We start from the raw sequence: 17,491 nt of genomic DNA, 5'->3' as shown, positions 1-17,491 counted from the left end.
CGCACCGAGAAATCCTCCTTAACTTATGACTCCTCCCAAAGTTAACTACGAATAGTCTACTACTGCCTGGAAACCTTACTGATAATATAAATAGTAGATTAACACATATTTTGTATGTTTTATGTATTAAACACTGTATACTTACAGTAAAGTGAGCTAGAGAAAAATGTTAAGGAAGTCATAAGGAAGAGAACATATGTTTATAATATTATACTATATATATATATATATATATATATATATATATATAAATCTGTGTATGTGCAGACCCATGCAGTTCAAACACATGTTGTTCCAAGGTCAACTGTACATGAACTGATTTAACTTATACAGTAACCCTGTCCCAAGAATCTTACATACATTACACTGACAGGAAATCATGAAACTAGTCAGTGGGGCAGAAGGAATAGAATTCTTTTTTGTGACACAGAATCAAGCGCTCAAGAATCACTACACATGTCTGTTTCTCTGTCATTCAACAGACCTTCCCATGCAAACCCATGTTGTTCAGTATTCATATGGTGAATACGTAAAAAAGGTTCCAAGAAATGAACTTCTCCCTAACTCACTACATGCATGTTTGTGTTCTTCAGGTATATGTCATGAAACTGCAAAGACTAACAGGACTGACTTACATCTCCAACAAGGTTCCAGCAATTAACCATGAGCCAGCTGTAGGTCACCAGGCCTTGTAGAACAATTCAGCCTTATGCTCATGTAGCTCTTTCCAGCACGATAGCCAGGAAAAGGAATTGAAGGATTATCAATGACCCTTTTGTTTTAGATCTATTAGCCTTGAGGTAGATCGTCTGCTGAAATATTTACTCTTTTCTTCCCTGGTGATGTCATTCTCACAGCTACTCTTCAGATAGCTAGCTAATTACCACTTAAAGCTACTTTTTGTCTTCTGAATTCTTTTCTGCTGCTATTCCAACCCAGTAATTCAAAACAACAGCAACAAAAACTATTGTGTTTCTCATTCTGTTGTCCATTCTCTGAACTTTCTAGGTCAAATCAATGTAGCAATCATTCTTAGCCTCAATGATAAACTTTATTCAAGATATTCAAGTCTGGGGGCACCTGGGTGGCTCAGTTGCTTATACGTCCAAATCTTGATTCAGCTCAGGTCATGATCTCAGGGTTGTGAGATTGAGTCTTGAGATTTTTCTCTCCCTCTCCCTCTACCCTGGCTCCCGCCCCACCCCCCACATGTACTCATTCTCCCTCTCTCAAAAAAAAAAAAAAAAAAAAAAAAAAGATATCCAAGTCTGTGTAGGAGAAGGCAATGTGTGGTATCTGAGGCACAGTGTGGGTGTTCAGTAAGACCTTACACCTAGTGTTAATGTTTATAAGTTACTTAATCCCTACAGCCTTGAGATTTTCATTTTTAAAAACTGAATATTAATGCCTACCGTTCAGAGTAGTTAAAAGGATTAAATAGAAGATATATGTGAGCCAAGTATTTTCGCATTTTCAAAATAAGGGGTAGATACTTTATAAAGCACAATATTGTCTTATTCTTAAATGCTGTCTTAAATTTTTTTTCTTTTAAGAAATATATTTTAAAAGTTAAACAATATCAAATACATATGAAGGCTAATACATCTCTTTCAAGGACCTTAAGTGATATCTTTATCTCTGGTATATTCAGTCTAGTCCTGATTAAACATTACAAGAAAGATGCAGGTGTAGAGATTTCAAAACATAATTAGGGGCCTCTTTTTATGAAAATACGTTGGCGACTATGAATTCCATAATTTTTATAACTTCATTTTTTTCTCCCACCATTCCTGACAGTTGTGTGTAAAATCTTCCCATATCATAATCAAGAAAGTGTCTATAAAAGTCTATGAACTTTATATTGGACAAAACTATTAACTCCTATTGGGTAAAGAGGCATCACAGAATAGTGGTCATGACACGTGATTTGGAATCACACTAGAATGTGAATCCTAGCTCGGACATACACGTGGTTTGATCTCCCTGCATCGTTTCTTTACCCATATGCTACAAATATAGTACCTGTTGGTGTCAACATTAACTATAGTGAGGTGTGTATTTGGAGGTCCACACACTAGAGGTGCTCTGTAAGTGTACTTCCTCCTTTTGTCTCCCTGTCTAACTTTATTTACCTAGCATTTGGACTCATTAGATTAATTAAATTGAATTACTACTGTTTTAATATGTGAAGTAAAAACACTTCAAAGCCCCGCTAAGCACATTGACCTTTTCTGTAAGTAGGAAAACACACCTCTTCTCACCTCATTGTCCAATAGGCGTGACATTTAGTGCATATTTGCATATGAGCAGTGCACACACCACACATATGTGCTGACATGCAAGTCGGCCCATCCCATGCCAGTTAGTAAACAGCACGCAGAGTCAGGGAGCATCACTATAATGCAGTTTTGTTTAGAGCTCCTCAGTGCCCCAAACTGCTGTCTAAGTGAAGTATTTTGTGTCTTAATTGCTGGTGAGCAGCCAAGCCATTTTCGGGGTTACTGTGAAAATAATGCAATTTTCCAATAGGAATATGTTTTGTCATGTCAAGAGAAAAGAAGCCTTTATCTAATTTACAGTTCAGAAGACACTGTGATATCCTTCTGAGGCCAAATTCTGGTCCCATGATTCCCATAAGAAACACAATAATAATGATATCAAAAAACAGATCTCAGTATGTAGTTAATGTACACAACAGTCAGAATTTCTTGGGTCAGTCCAGATCCATTCAGTTCTCCATGGGGAAAAAGTAGAAAACAACGTAAATTCTTTCATATCCCTCTCAGACGACATCTCGCTGACAAAGTTCAAAACACTCTTAAGAAGAAAGGAAAAGCAAAACAAACAAAAAGACCCAGGAAATTTCAATGAGGCAACTTATTTATTTATCCCTAAATAAATTTCCTTACTTTACTTGTAGTCCTGGGAATCATTAGCAGGTACCTTAAACTTTCAAGAGTTTTGAATATGCGGATTTTGGTAGGTTGCCAAATAATTACCTTGTTTATTCCTTTCCAGTTTCAGGAACTTTACTAATAAATTTTGCTGGTAACCAACAACCCCATAACACTGACACACACATGCATCTGGTGGAACTCTTAGAGCATGAGGCTATAGTAGGCAGATGGGTACCATTTTATGAGGCTCTGCCACCAAAATGATGATGTCAACACAGTGCTCCTTCATGTTATGCTAGTAAATACTTGAAATGGAAATCTTGGAATCATAGATCAAACATTACAAGGTAAAAACATTACAAGGTAAAAACTTCATGTGCCTCAATTAGAAATTATTCTGCTTGGTTCATATTTTCCATTTGAAACTTCTTTTTTAGTCCCAGTTTCTCTGAGGTTTTACTCAGGAGGCTAAAATGTTATGCCTCCCAGGAAAATATTTTGACTTTTTTTCCCTTTCTGTTTCACAGCTGAAACAGAGAATTTACACTGTGAGGCATATCAAGGTTTTCCGCTAATGGTAAATAAAACTTTGATTCCTCCAGAAGTTGATTGTGTAATCTACACCACAGAGTGCAAACCAAAAGTAGGTTACTGCATGTTGAATCCACTTAAAAAAGAACTAAAATATTATTAAACAGCTTGAGAGGTTGTTAAAGAAATGTTATTTATTCACTAACGGAAATTTGGCCCATGCCCCAAGTCATTAGTATTTCAAACAGCAAGGACCTGAAGATTAAGCCTTTCTCTTGTTGGCAGGAATCATCTTCTGAGAGCAGATTTGAGAATGTTGGTAGGGAAGGCCAGGCAACTATGATTTTTTCTACTGCAAATAATTCAGTAGGAAGACATAGCTTGTCCCAATAATATCACTACTACCTTAAAAAATAGCAGAAATTATTAATAAAATAACTGAATAAAAATGGAGTACTTCAGTGGAATAAATATGTTGTACATCTCAAATTAATATAACATTGCATGTCAACTGTACTTCAGTGAAAAAAAATTGAGAGCCTCAATGATCAGGATTGCTTAAAAATTAGATCTAAGAATATTTCACATAATCATAAGTCAGTTAGCATTTGTTGGGCCTTTTCAAGGACTGTATCAGTTTTCTTTTGTCACACAACAAACCACCCAACCACCTGTGGGTTGGTGCTCAACCAACCTTTGTTTAATTATTCATCTTGTAGGTTAGCAATTTGGGCGGGCCTTAACGGGGCAGTTCTGGTCACAGCCAGACTCACGGAGGCATCTTCAATCAGCTCTGGGGGCTAGTTAGATGCCAGGTGCTCCAGGATGATGTGGTGGGCAGAATAATGACCCACCTACCCCCAAGATGTCCTTATCCTAATCCATGTAACCTGTTGAATATGTTACTTTATACTGCAAAGGGGGGATTAAGATTATAGATGGAATCAAGGTTAATTAGTTCATTTTAAAATAAGATCACCCGGATTACACCAGTATAAAAACAAGGGTCCTTAAAAGTGTAAGAGGGAGTCAAAAGAGGAGATCAAAGTGAAGTGAATTGAGAAAGACTCCAACAGCAGTTGCTGGCTTTGGCGATAAAAGCAGAGGCTGTAAGCCAAGAAATTTGGGCAGCCTCTAGAAGCTAGAAAGGAAAGGAAAATGATTCTTCTCTAGAGCTTCCAGAAAACAACACAGCCCTGGTGACACACTGATTTTAGTCCAGTGAGACCTGCCTTGTTCTTGACATACAGAACTGAGAAATGACAAATTGGTATTATTTAAGCCACTGTATGTTTGGTAATTTGTTAGAGGAGCCATGGAAAACCAATACAGATTGTCTCAGATGGGAGAATCTGTCTCTGCTCCGCATGGTTTCTCATCCAACAGGCTATCTTCGGGTTTTGCTCAGATTAAAAGTGGGGAGGATCCCAAGATAGTGAGTGGATAGAGTGTGAGGCCTATAGATACATCTAAAGCTCCAAACTGGCCCATCATCATTCTGCCATATTCTGTTGGCCAAACCAACTCACAAGACCAACCCTATGGTTGCAGATTTAAGGAGTAGGAAAATACATCCCACTTCCTACTGAGAGGAGATACCAAGGAACTCAAATCAAAGGAGGGAGTCTAGTTTTGCAAACAGCCTACCACAAAGACAAAAACCTTCATATCCCACTATTGCATTTCCTTTTTAAGGAAGTGGGCTTAAAATTTGAACAACGGTATTGCCTTAAAGATGAAAACAGTATGTTGTGTGCTTTAAAAATCGTATTAGTTTTGAATAATGGGACTATTTACTTTCTTAAAGTCAAGATCTATTTTTTTCATTTAAATTAGATTAACATTATTTAGGGTGTCCAGATGATCTGGGCATCTAAGCAGTGTTGTCTGATAATAATAGAATGGGACTCACATACATAATTTCACATTTTTAACAGAAGCCACATTTTTAAAAAAGCAAAAAGAAAATGGTAAAATGAATTTTGATATTTTATTAAAGCCAATGTAGCTAAATATTATCATCCACAATGTAATCAAAATAAAAATATTGAGATATTTTGCATTCTTTTCTTCATCTTAAGTCTTCAAAATCCAGTATGCATTTTTTACTTCTAGCATATCTCAATCTGCATTAGCCTCATTGCAAGTGCTCGGTAGTCCCATGCATCTAATGGCTACCCTACTAGACAGAGCATATCTAAAAAATTCAAGGAAAGCCCCAGGTAAAATGAGAAGGAGCCAGAAGTTTGTCCTTAATTCTCCTCTTTTCTCTTTTCTCCATTGAGACATCTTCCTGCTTCTTCTTTCAGGGTCCCAGTGTTTTGCTGTCCACCCCATTACTCTAGGAAAACAAGCAAGCATAGGGCATGGAAATACACTGTGATTTGAGCATCCTGGGATTTGAAATCTGAAGTGCCATATACCAGACCTTGTAATATAACTTCATTTGAGCTTTGGATTCCTCATCTACACCTAGCTCAGTACCCTGCAGAGAATTTTTATGAAATTCAAGTGCAATGTCTATGTAAAAGTATTTAGCACAATGCTTGGCATAGCAAAGACATTGCAAAGAAGCTTTGCTAACTTTTCTTTTAAATCATGTCTGCTAGGAGAAGGTAATATTTAATTTAACAAAAAAAAGAAAAAGGACTGCTTTTAGAATTTCAGGCACCCCTCACAGGCTGGGAAGGATATCCCTTCAGAGGAGGCGAATGAATCAAGGATATGAACTATTGGTGGAGGAGCAAGTATGTTTGAGAGCAAAGTATCCTTTGAAATTCCTCGTACTTCTAGACTCTTCTCTCTTTCTGATACTATAAAAGGGAAATTAGAAAATCATATTTTCAACATCTGAAAATCATATTTCAGATGTTCATTCAATATAAGATAATTTCCAGTTATTTTCACTGTAAAGATTTTTATCAGAGTACAAAATAAACTATTGGTTTACATTTTAAGCCAAGAAGCATACTGCATTTCCCAAAGTGGACAAACTACAATACGACTGAATAAGGCAGTGCAAATCAGGACAAAAGGATAAATTCATGCATTATCTATAGCTGTTTAAACCTCGGTTTTTCCTACAAGGTAGATACATCTAAATGCTGCAACATGATACCAGCATGGTTCATACTGTCTTAGTGAATCACCGCCCTTCCAAACAAATAAAAATATACAATTATTAGCTTCCCAGAAAGTGAATAAAATGTTGGCAAGTTCAATAAAATATTCTTTGTGAGTCAGAACATTCTTTGATATTTCCAAGACATGCAGTCGCAATTGCAAACATATTGTCTTTGGCCTTCAGCCCATGTGATTGGACACCAAGTAGTTATCCGCCAGCTACGAGGCAAAAAGTAGGTGAGATGTGCCCATGGGCTAACAGTTATCTGGTCAGACACTGAAACATCTTTCTAAGTTACTTGGTGTCTTCGTCTTCTATGATTACTGCAACAAAGTACCACAAAGTTAGTGGCTTAAAACAACAGAAATTTATCACCTCAGACTTCTGGAGGCTAGAGGTCTGAAATTACGGTTTTGGCAACACTCTGCTCCCTTTCAAACCTGTAGGGGACTCTTTCCTTGCTATTCCCAGCTTCTGATGATTTGCTGGCAATCTTTGGCATTCCTTGATTACATGTGCATACCCCCAATCTGTCTTCATCATCACAAGCTGTTCCCCTTGTGTGTCTCTGTCTTCACAGAGCTATCTTCTTGTAAGGACAAGAGTCATATTGAATTAGGAGTTCGCAGTACTGGATCATGACCTCCTCTTAACTAATTACATCTATAGTGACCTTCTTCCCAAATCAAGTCACATTTTGAAGTATCGAGGGCTAAGACTTCCACATATCTTCTTGAGAGACATAATCCAATCCGTTATACTTGGTTCCACTGGGATTTGAATAAAATGGTTGAGAGGCCATGGAGCCTAGTGGTTGAAGGCAGGGACTCTTGAAACCTTACCAGTCTGGATCAACTCAGGTAATTCAAATCCTGGCTTTCTGGTCTACTGTGTGATCTCAAACAAGTAACTTAACTCCAGTACCTCAGTTTGCTGTTGCTCTTGTCCTTGTTTTTTTGTTGTTTTGGGGTTTATTTGTTTATTTGCCTCTATCCATAGGAAGGCAATAATAGTAGTACCTAACTCACAAGGTTGTCTGAGGATTGAGCTAACATATAAAATGTATAAATAGTGTCCACCAAGTTGGAATACTATAAAAGGGGTTACTTATTACTTTGTTGTTATTGCATTTTACTGCTTAAGTCCTCATAGTTATTTCCTACTCAAACTTGAAATTCCCTTCTTCACTGCTCTGTTTTGTTTTTGCGCCTTCGGGTATAGTTCTTCTTCTTCCAAAATTAAATGCCTCTCCTGTCACTTTTGCTTATGGTATGTAAACAGACAAACTTTCCAGAGAGGAATTTGGCCACATATATCAAAAGCCTTAAAAATGTTCATAATATTTGATCCAGCCAACTTATTTTCAGGAATTTTTTCTAAATAAATAATTTAAGGCGAGTGCAAAAATTGTGCTACAAGGGCTTTTTAAAAATCATAGTCATATTTATCATAACAAAGTTACATAAGAACTTTTTTGTAATGGCTGGTTTTTAAAAATCATATATCTATTCACATAATCAAATACTATCCAGTCATTGAAAATTGAACTTAAGATTATTTTCAACAACAACAACAACAACAAAAAAACATATTTGCTACACATTATTGAGTGAAATAAAGACAGGATACTCCCTATAGCAGAACTCTTCAAGAAATTTTCTTTGGTGATATAAATATTCTATATCTATACTGTTCAAGATGGTAGTCACTAGCCACACACAATAACCACTCATTAGAAATGTGGTCAATGCAACTAAGAAACTTAATTTTAATTTAATTTAATTTTAATTAATTTGATTTAAATAGTCAAATATGGCTCATGGTTATTATAATGACAGTGAAGGTCTACAGTATCTTTTGTTGATTCTTCTGTCCCTCCTGTCCTCACCTTCCTTTAATGCTTCACTCATGTCTCTGTCCCTCCCTCCTGACTCAACTTGAAAAGTAATCTTCACTCTTTTCCCTCTATTTTTTTAGCCAGTATCATCTGTTTTCAGGAGATAACCCAATAATGAATCTTTTTCAAGGCATAATGAGGCTTTATGGGCTACTAGTTTCATAAGTATTTGGAACCTAACCAAAATATGACTGACTGCCAAAGTAATCTCATGAAATTCCACACATGAAGCTGAATATGAGGGTAGCAAATAAAATGTCTTTTCACCATTAAAATAAGAGATCTTCCACTGTCACTTTTTTTTCCATATTTACTTTTTAAAACATTAAGTGTTGCCCTGAGGACAAACCTATTAAGTGAGGATACTGAAGTGCTAAACTATGACCAAAAAGTGGAGCAACTGCAAATCTGTTGAATTTATTTATTACCTCTTGTAGTTTTCTTGTGGATTCTTTAGGATTTTCTATATATAACATCACATCGTTTGTGAACAGAAATACTTTTACTTCTTCCTTCCCAATTTGAATCCTTTCATTTATTTTTTCTTGTCTAATTGCTCTAGCTAGAACTTCCAGAACAATGTGGAATAGCACTGTTGAATAGTAGAGATCCTTGTCCTGTTCGTGATTTGATGAGGGAAGTTTCAGTCTTTCACCATTGAGTGTGATGTTAGCTATGTGTTGTTTTTGTTTTTGTTTGTTTGTTTGTTTGTTTATAAATGCTGTATATCGTGTAGCAGACGCTCCCTTTTCATCCTAATTTTCTGACGGTTCTCATAATAAAAAAGTGTTAGACTTTGTCAATGTGAATTACTGCCAAGTCATTAACATCCTTTAAACAGCACTGAGCTTTGTGCAGTTAACAATTTAATAAGTGTTTGCTGAGTTAAACCAATTTGAAAACAGCAAACACCAAAAACCTGGAATCACATGTCAAGAAACATTCTTCAAATAAATTATCCTTAGAGATTCACTTGGAAAGGTTGACTTCTCCACCTCCCCACCCCACACACACAAGCCATGTAACACACTAGGAGTTTTTAAAAAAAAAAAAAACACATCACTTTTTACACTAAATAAATTTTAAAATACGGAAAGGGTGAACTCTGATACCTAATACCATTAGTAAACATAGTTGTCTAAGAATACTTCTGAATTTAAGTAGGCTCAGACTAATGGAGGAATCGGAAAACAAAGCCACTACCTGAGGCTTTTGTAGAGAGTGCTTGCAGCCTCAGAAGCCTATGCCAAACATAAAGCATTCCTCGACAGTTTGGTGTCAAATTCGAATATCTGAGAGTTTCCTCTAATTAGATCATATGACATACATTTTTAAAGTGTATCAACATCAGAGCAGCCTATTGCAGAAAGGTCTCTGTGGCTTCCACCAGAAGTCTATATTTTTCCTCCTGGGTACATCTGTGGCATTTCTTAGTAGGTATGATGGCCCCAGGTATGTTATTTTCCTTTCAGGCATCCTAATTGGATCTTGCTGATGAAAAAAAAAAATCCACAAGGAACAAGCTGTACAGAATAATATTTGTCACTGATGTGGCAGAAATAGAAAATTACACAAACAATTTGGGAATTATAGGTTCATCACCACTGGGGTGAAAAGTTATAGACCATTTCTCACCCTCAATTATCCACTGGTTCTCTGTTGTGCCTGAGCCAAATACCTGGTTTCTTTGCATGCCTCTCTAACTTCTACTCACCAAGATCTAACACTCAAAAAACGCCAGCCAAGAGTGACAGTGACCAGGTTCTTGGTGAATACCTTCAAGAGCAATAATATATGTTTGCAAGTAACTCATAATTAATCACTAAACTTCCTTTTGGGGAAAAAAAACACATTTTGGGGTATATTTTACTGTCTGGGGGGCAAGAAATGACAGGATGAGAAGAGAGGAGAAGCAAGTAAGGGGGGATGATTGAAAACATTTGACTTGGCTTGAAATGAAAGTGCATATTTCACACATATTTTTAACCAACCCCAAAAGACAGCCTGACTTCGAACATGCTGAACAGGAAGCCATTTACTGTTGGAATGCCTGCTGAGCCCATCCAAAACACACACACCCCTAATACCCCTGGGCTATCTAAAAAGGGTTGGGGTGAAAATATTTAATTTATATGTGTAATTCCACTTCCTGTTTTATTTTTTTCCTCTTTGCCAACTCTGTTTTTCAAACTTTGTGGAAAATGATAGGAAACCTATTGCATTTTTGCCCACACCCTTTATTGACCCAGCTGTACATTCTACCTCAATTTATAGCTCATACCTGGCTTGAAGACCAAAGAGAGAAAGGTAAAGACGAATTGCTCAACTCTCATGGTTACTGTGGCTAAAAAGGAATCTGGGTGGAGGAAAGCTTGCTGTAGTATCGATATCAAGGACAGGAGGGTGTGGAACAGGAGCCTGCCTTGGCTTCCAGAATGTGTGCATTCAGTAGCATGCATTCACAAAGAGTAAAAGGAAGGGTATAGAGAGGAGGGAGGAAGAGGAATTTTCTGAGTAGTAGATGAGTTGCTGGAGACACCTGAATCCTATTAAATTTCAAAGAAACAGCCTTGGTGATCAAGAGGAATTTTAAAATATTTTGCAGAATAAAATAGAAAGACCCAAATAATTCATAATTATAATTCAAGCAAAAGAATTTTCTAAAACTTGGTTTAACATTGAAGATATGCTCTTTTAGAGTGAAATGAATTCCAGATGACTGTACTTTACATAGTATACCTGTTACCCTTATTATTATATTTTGATTTCTTGAGAATGCTGAGTCAATGTGCAATAAAACTTTTGAAAGAAAATCTGAAACCAACTGGAAATCCAGCAAGCTTGAAGTTCAGATTTCAAAATTCTTGATCTCAATCTAATTTTCCCAGAAAGCTGACCACACATTATGGAAATCCTGTCATAGGAAGGGTTTTATAATTGAGCAGTTTGTTTTAAATACTTCAAAAGAGGTGGGGAAACCTGCAAATACCTGAACTCAAATAAGTATTTCAACATTACCTCCTGAAGCTATGCTTCAGTTTTAATTTCATATCAGACTAACGCCCCAAGTGGAACACTAGCCTGGGAAATTATACCTGTCACTATGGGCTTTATGATGCTTGAATGTCCAAGTCACTGGTTTGCCTTACACTTTTGTGCTTGAAGTAGATAAAGGCGAGGCAGCAAACCACTTTTAAACTGTTGTGGAGGTACTCAACTATAGAGTAAAATAGTTCCTTAGATCTTTTGTTAAACCAGCTTTCAAAGTTGATAAGCAAAAAACGTGGTAACATCAGTTTATAATTTTGAATTCGACAAGAAAGTCAGACTTCCTATTAACCTGAAAATACTATGTGGCTGCAGATGCACATGGCGGTTGATACTGTGTGGCTCCAGCCAAGACTGTATCACTGATTATTATCTCTGTGACATATTTTCACCATGACTTATTTTAAGGAAGGGGATGTGAATGTAGATTTCTGATATGTTTTCAAGGTAAACTAGAGTGGATTATCAGTCCTGCTGCATAGTCCTTGCTGTTTCAGCCATCTGCAATAATCACAAAACCCCTAAGAGAAATTTTTGCATTAAATGACATCTCCTGGGATTAGGTATCGTAATCAGTCAGCTGTGAATTGTGCCAAGCCATGGTGTGCAGTTCAACCAACTTGATGATGTCACTGAACACAGGTATAAGCCAGATCATGCACCCTGTCCCCACTTCGGAACCAACAGAATGTGTCAGAAAAGGATCTCCTTCCCTCCTGAGTGTACCTGAGTTCTAGACACCTTCATGATCTATATCTAGTGACGAACAAGCCAAGGAATTATGAAGCCTGGGGCACTGGGATTACCTTTGGGTAAGTAAGCTCTTGGACCTACCTTGCAAAGTCCAGTCAATCTTCTTGACCTATTCTTTCTCTATTTCTCCCACAGTGGAGCTCTTTCTGTGCCCTGATTCTGCATCTAACTGGCATTCTGAAGTGTCCTCCCGAGGTGGCTGATATGGGTCCTACTTTCTTTCTTCATGTCTACTATACCCGTGTCTCCTAGAACTAAAATGTAACTCTAATTCTCTTACCCTAAGTCAGACCACCTTCCCTAGTTAACAACTCAAACTATATTTGTCTTAGTGTTTGGCTACTGCAAAAAGCCCCCAAACCTTGTCCCCTGATCTTCTCCTCAGATAAGGCTTTCTAACCCTAGAGATTTTTACCTGCCTGTATTGGGATGGCATTTTTGCCCTACTCCCTGAATCTGGGGTTTTGTAGGCTGCAGTCTCATTGTTGAGGGGGAAGGATCTACAGCTAGTCCTGCCTCCATTACTTCCCTCTGCTAAACTTAGTCCCTCCAGCCTACTCCTGGTTTCTACATTGTGGTGTGACCCTCCTGGGAGCCATTCCTGATAGGCACTGAATATGACTGAATATTCTTTTCCACCTCACATATTCTCTCCTATTTTTAAATATAAGGACCACTTTACAGTGAAGAAATTATTCAACTCCCTCCAGGCGTAACTATAATTTTAACATTCTTTAATTGGTTAATAAAAAGTACTATTAGGAGTATTTTTAATCTAATTTATATTTTTTTGGATCACAAGAGCCCCTCATATCTTTGAAAAAATCATCCATAATGGACTAAACTAGATAATGCATGTTATGTCTAGCATGATGCCTACACACAGTAGCACAGAATAAACATTAGCTATGATTTTTGTTGACCCTGTTCTTACCCCAAACGTTTAACTCACATGACCAGCTAGCTTCAAATCCTGTCCCTCTACAGAGCACACAGCAGAAGGAGTGGTCACTGAATACGATCAGGCCATAAAACACAAATTTATTTAAGCTTTCCCACAAAGTCAAGAGTAAAATACCAACTTCTTGGCCAAGCCTACAATGTCACCGGACCCTCCAGCTTTCTTTCTGATCCTCAGAGCAATCTTCTAGCCTCCAGAGGACCATCGCCCAGGCTAATCTTCCACCTGGCAGATGCTTCCCCTAGATCTGCAAATGGCTGCCTCCTCCTGAGTCATCACATCTCAGTTTAAAAGACACCACTTTAGAAAGTCCTTCCATGGCCACCCAATTTAAATAGCCATGCAGTCACTCTCTATCACATGTCCTCCTATTATTCCTCTGTATAGCAATTTTATCTGTATCTACTATTTCTATTGTTTATTCATGTATTGCTTGTCTTTCCCCAACCCCCTGAAGAAAATATAGGCAGGGCACCCACCTACCTTGTTAATCATGGTATTCTTGAAGCACCCATCTACAACTATATTCAGCCTACAGACAAGACAAACATGTATTGTTGCAGATTCCCTTACAATAAATCCTGGGGCTCGTCCTACCTATGGCCTACTCCATTAAATGATACTTTCTGTGAAACCGAGAAAAGCATAATCCTCACTCAACTCTTTGAAACTGAAGGCAATAGTATCCATGTTCCAAACCTTGACAGTCAGTTCCAAACCTTGACAGTCAGTTCCTATGGCAAGGCTGCCAATGACTCTCTCCTACAGTGAGCAACCATTTGAGCTGCCTTCTCTCAGGTTCCTATCTTGACATCATTAGGAATCATTGATTAAGTGCCTTACTATGTAACTGAGAAGGTACAGGCCATATATCTTATATACTATATATACCATAAAACCTGGTTTTCTAAAGCCTAGAATTTTAGCCTTTTAAGTATTCACATCACGATAAGTAGACTGTTGTACCTCTAGTTATTAAAGTAAACGAGAGTGGGATACAAGGGAGACTGAAAACTATATTATGGAAGCAGAACTTTCTGAGTAAGAGTGAAGAATCATCCAGGGAACCCTCAACTGGTCGAACTGAGACTGAGGTTATGGTGCAAACCATGCCCAGGCATCTTACAGCGAGTAAAGTACTACTTTCATGGGCAGCAAATGCCTCTCCCCACCCCCATCCACATCTCGATATAATTAACAGAGAAAAAAAAAATTTAAGAACAAAGAACATTCTTCATAAAATGTGGTTTACAATAAATACAAATTATCCAATTGAAGATTGGCTGCTGCAGACACACAGACTAAGAACTTGGCAAAAGGGACTGCCAGAGAATGACAACAGAGACTGACAATTTGGCAATAGTGACTAATCCAATATGGACTGGCAAGGAATAGAGAAAGAGAATGCAAACCAGAGTAAAAGAGAAGACATCCAAAAACATGAGGACATGGATATTTGGGCAGTGTCTCTTCAAGTTTCACCCAAACATGAAACCACCTGTAGTCACTATAACATAGTTTGTAGTCACTATAACATAACCTCTATGGTATGATAAATTGTTAGAGAACCAACAGCATAGTTATTTCATTCTGGGATACAAATCGTACTAAAGAGGGGTGCCTGACTGATTTAATCAGTAGAACATACAATTTTTTAAAAATTTAATTTAATTTTTTTTCAGTGTTCCAAAATTCATTGTTTATGCACCACATCCAGTGTTCCATGCAATAGGTGCCCTCCACAATACCCACCACCAGTCTCACCACCCCCCATGAGGGTGGGGAGAACATGCCATTCTTAATCTTGGTGTTGTGAGTTCAAGCCCCATGATAGATGTAGAGATTACTTAAAAAAAAAAAAGTACTAGGGAATACATCTTTTGTAATTACTAAGAGAGATATAATTTGAATCAGGTGGACACATTCTATAGTTTTAGTCATTTATGCAGTGAAAGCAAAATAGTTTATAGTCTTTATTGCAGGCTTCCTGAAAATGTTGTTCCCCTTTAGGAAAAGTTTATCAAAAAGAGAAGAGGAATTAGCTTTGTGTGCTCATACTGGTTTTGAAAATACTGATTTAAAACAATGTTAAAATGTTTACACTCAGATGCTTCAATAAGCTAAAGTACAAGAGGTATTTCCAAGGGTCCAGGATGCCGTTGCCAGATGACCATGGACTCCTCTCTTCAGCAAGGATCTATTAACATCTAAAGAACGTTATGTGGGAAATATTGCCATAGGAAACAAGGTTTCATACTTGTTATAGTTCCATCAGGCAAAAAGAATGACAATAGGATTCTTGGTCTTCCACCTCCAGAAGACCATAACAAAACAAAACTAGGATGTTGCAGAAAGCTTTCCTAGAAAAACCCTTACAGGCTTCTGCTTGTGGCTCTGTAGTTTGACCTTGGACACATAGCCAGAGACAGTTGCAAGGGCAACTGGAAGAGTGAGAAGTAGCCTTCTCAGCATCCAGGGTAGAAGCAAATACAGGAAAAGGAGGTTGGGAACGGTTTGGGGACCTCACAGCCATAGTGTGTGACATGTTTGGGAAGTATCTGACTTGTACTGCCAAATATTAAAATGTACTATATACAGTTTCAATGGTACAGAAGCAAAAAAACAAAACAAAACAAAACAAAAAAACCCACCAGAAACAGACTGGCTCAGTAATTACATTTAGCATATTATGATATGATTAGCATATTGTAGAGATGACTTTCTAAGTCTATAAAGAAAGGGAGATTTACTCAGTAACTAATTTTGTAAAATATAGTTAGATATGTAGGGAATACATACGATTAATTCCTACCTCAAATCATAATCAATATACATTCCGATGGGTTTAAGAGTTAATTGTTTAAAAAAAAAAAAGACCTAAAATAAACTAAACTAAAGATAGGTAGGGGGATATTTTAAATTTACTAAAACACTAAGATAAAAAAAAAAAGATAAAAGGTCAGATTTGTCTTTAAAAAATAAAATAAATATAAATCACAAAAAACATCCCAAACAAAATAAAAAAACAGGAAAACAGTTGCCAAAACTATGACAGATCATACCTCAAAATATTAACATATCAAAAATTTTCACAAATTGGGAAAAGGAAATGAATAGACAACTTATGGGAGGAAAGTATATAAATAAAAAACATATTTTTAAGAACTTCTATAAGAGAACTCAAAGAAATACAAATTTAAATTAATTTATTAAAATATTGGTATATTTCGGGGCACCTGGGTGACTCAGTGGTTTAAGCCTCTGCCTTCAGCTCAGGTCATGGTCTCAGGGTCCTGGGATCGAGCTCCACATCAGGCTCTCTGCTGGGCAGGAAGCCTGCTTCCCACCACCCCCATCTCTTGCCTGCCTCTCTGCCTGCTTGTGATCTCTGTCAAATAAATAAATAAAATCTTAAAAAAAAAAAAAATCTAACCTTTAAAAAAAACAAATAAAAAATAAAAAAATAAAATATTGGTATATTTCTTCTTTGAATGTTTGGTAGAATTCTCTAGGGAATCTGTCAGGTCCTGGGCTCTTGTTTTTTGGGAGGTTTTGGATCACTGCTTCAATCTCATTACTAGATATTGGTCTATTCAGGGTGTCAATTTCTTCCTAATTCAGTTTTGGAAGTTTATAGGTTTCCAGGAAGGCATCCATTTCATCTAGGTCACTCAACTTATTGGCATATAACTGTTGATAATAATTTCTGATGATTGTTTCTATTTCCTTGGTGTTAGTTGTGATCTCTCCCTTTTCATTCATAATTTTATTAATTTGGGTCCTCTCTCTTTTCTTTTGGATTAGTTTGGCCAATGGTTTATAGATCTTATTGATTCTTTCAAAAAGCCAGCTTCTAGTTTCGTTGATGTGTTCTGCTGTATCTCTAGTTTCTATCTCATTGATCTCTGCTCTAATCTTGATTATTTCCCTTCTTGTGTGTGGGGTCAGCTTAATTTGTTGTTGGTTCTACAGTTCTTTAAGGTGTAAAGAGAGCTGGTGTATTTTGGATTTTTCAGTTTTTTTGAGGGAGGCTTGCATGGCTATGTATTTCCCCCTTAGGACCGCCTTTGCCGTATCCCATAGGTTTTGGAGTGAAGTGTCTTCATTCTCATTGGTTTCCATGAATTGTTTAAGTTCTTCTTTGATTTCCTGGTTAATCCAAACATTCTTAAGCAGGGTGGTCTTTAGCTTCCAAGTGTTTGAATTCCTTGCAAACTTTTTCTTGGAGTTCCAGTTTCAAAGCATTGTGGTCTGAGACTATGCAGGGAATAATCTCACTC

General features: G+C 37.1%; 1 long non-coding RNA gene across 4 annotated transcripts in view; it reads right to left on the bottom strand.

Moving 5' to 3' along the window:
* LOC116858615 overlaps positions 1 to 17,491 on the bottom strand; it is a 177,920-nt gene that overhangs the window by 72,866 nt on the left and 87,563 nt on the right. The window lies entirely within an intron of this gene.

Source organism: Lontra canadensis, unplaced genomic scaffold (assembly GCF_010015895.1).
Source record: "Lontra canadensis isolate GAN:19392208 unplaced genomic scaffold, GSC_riverotter_1.0 scaffold141, whole genome shotgun sequence".
NCBI lineage: Eukaryota > Metazoa > Chordata > Mammalia > Carnivora > Mustelidae > Lontra > Lontra canadensis.
Note: the sequence above shows the minus strand (reverse complement) of the source record. Positions and strands in the feature narration are given on the sequence as shown.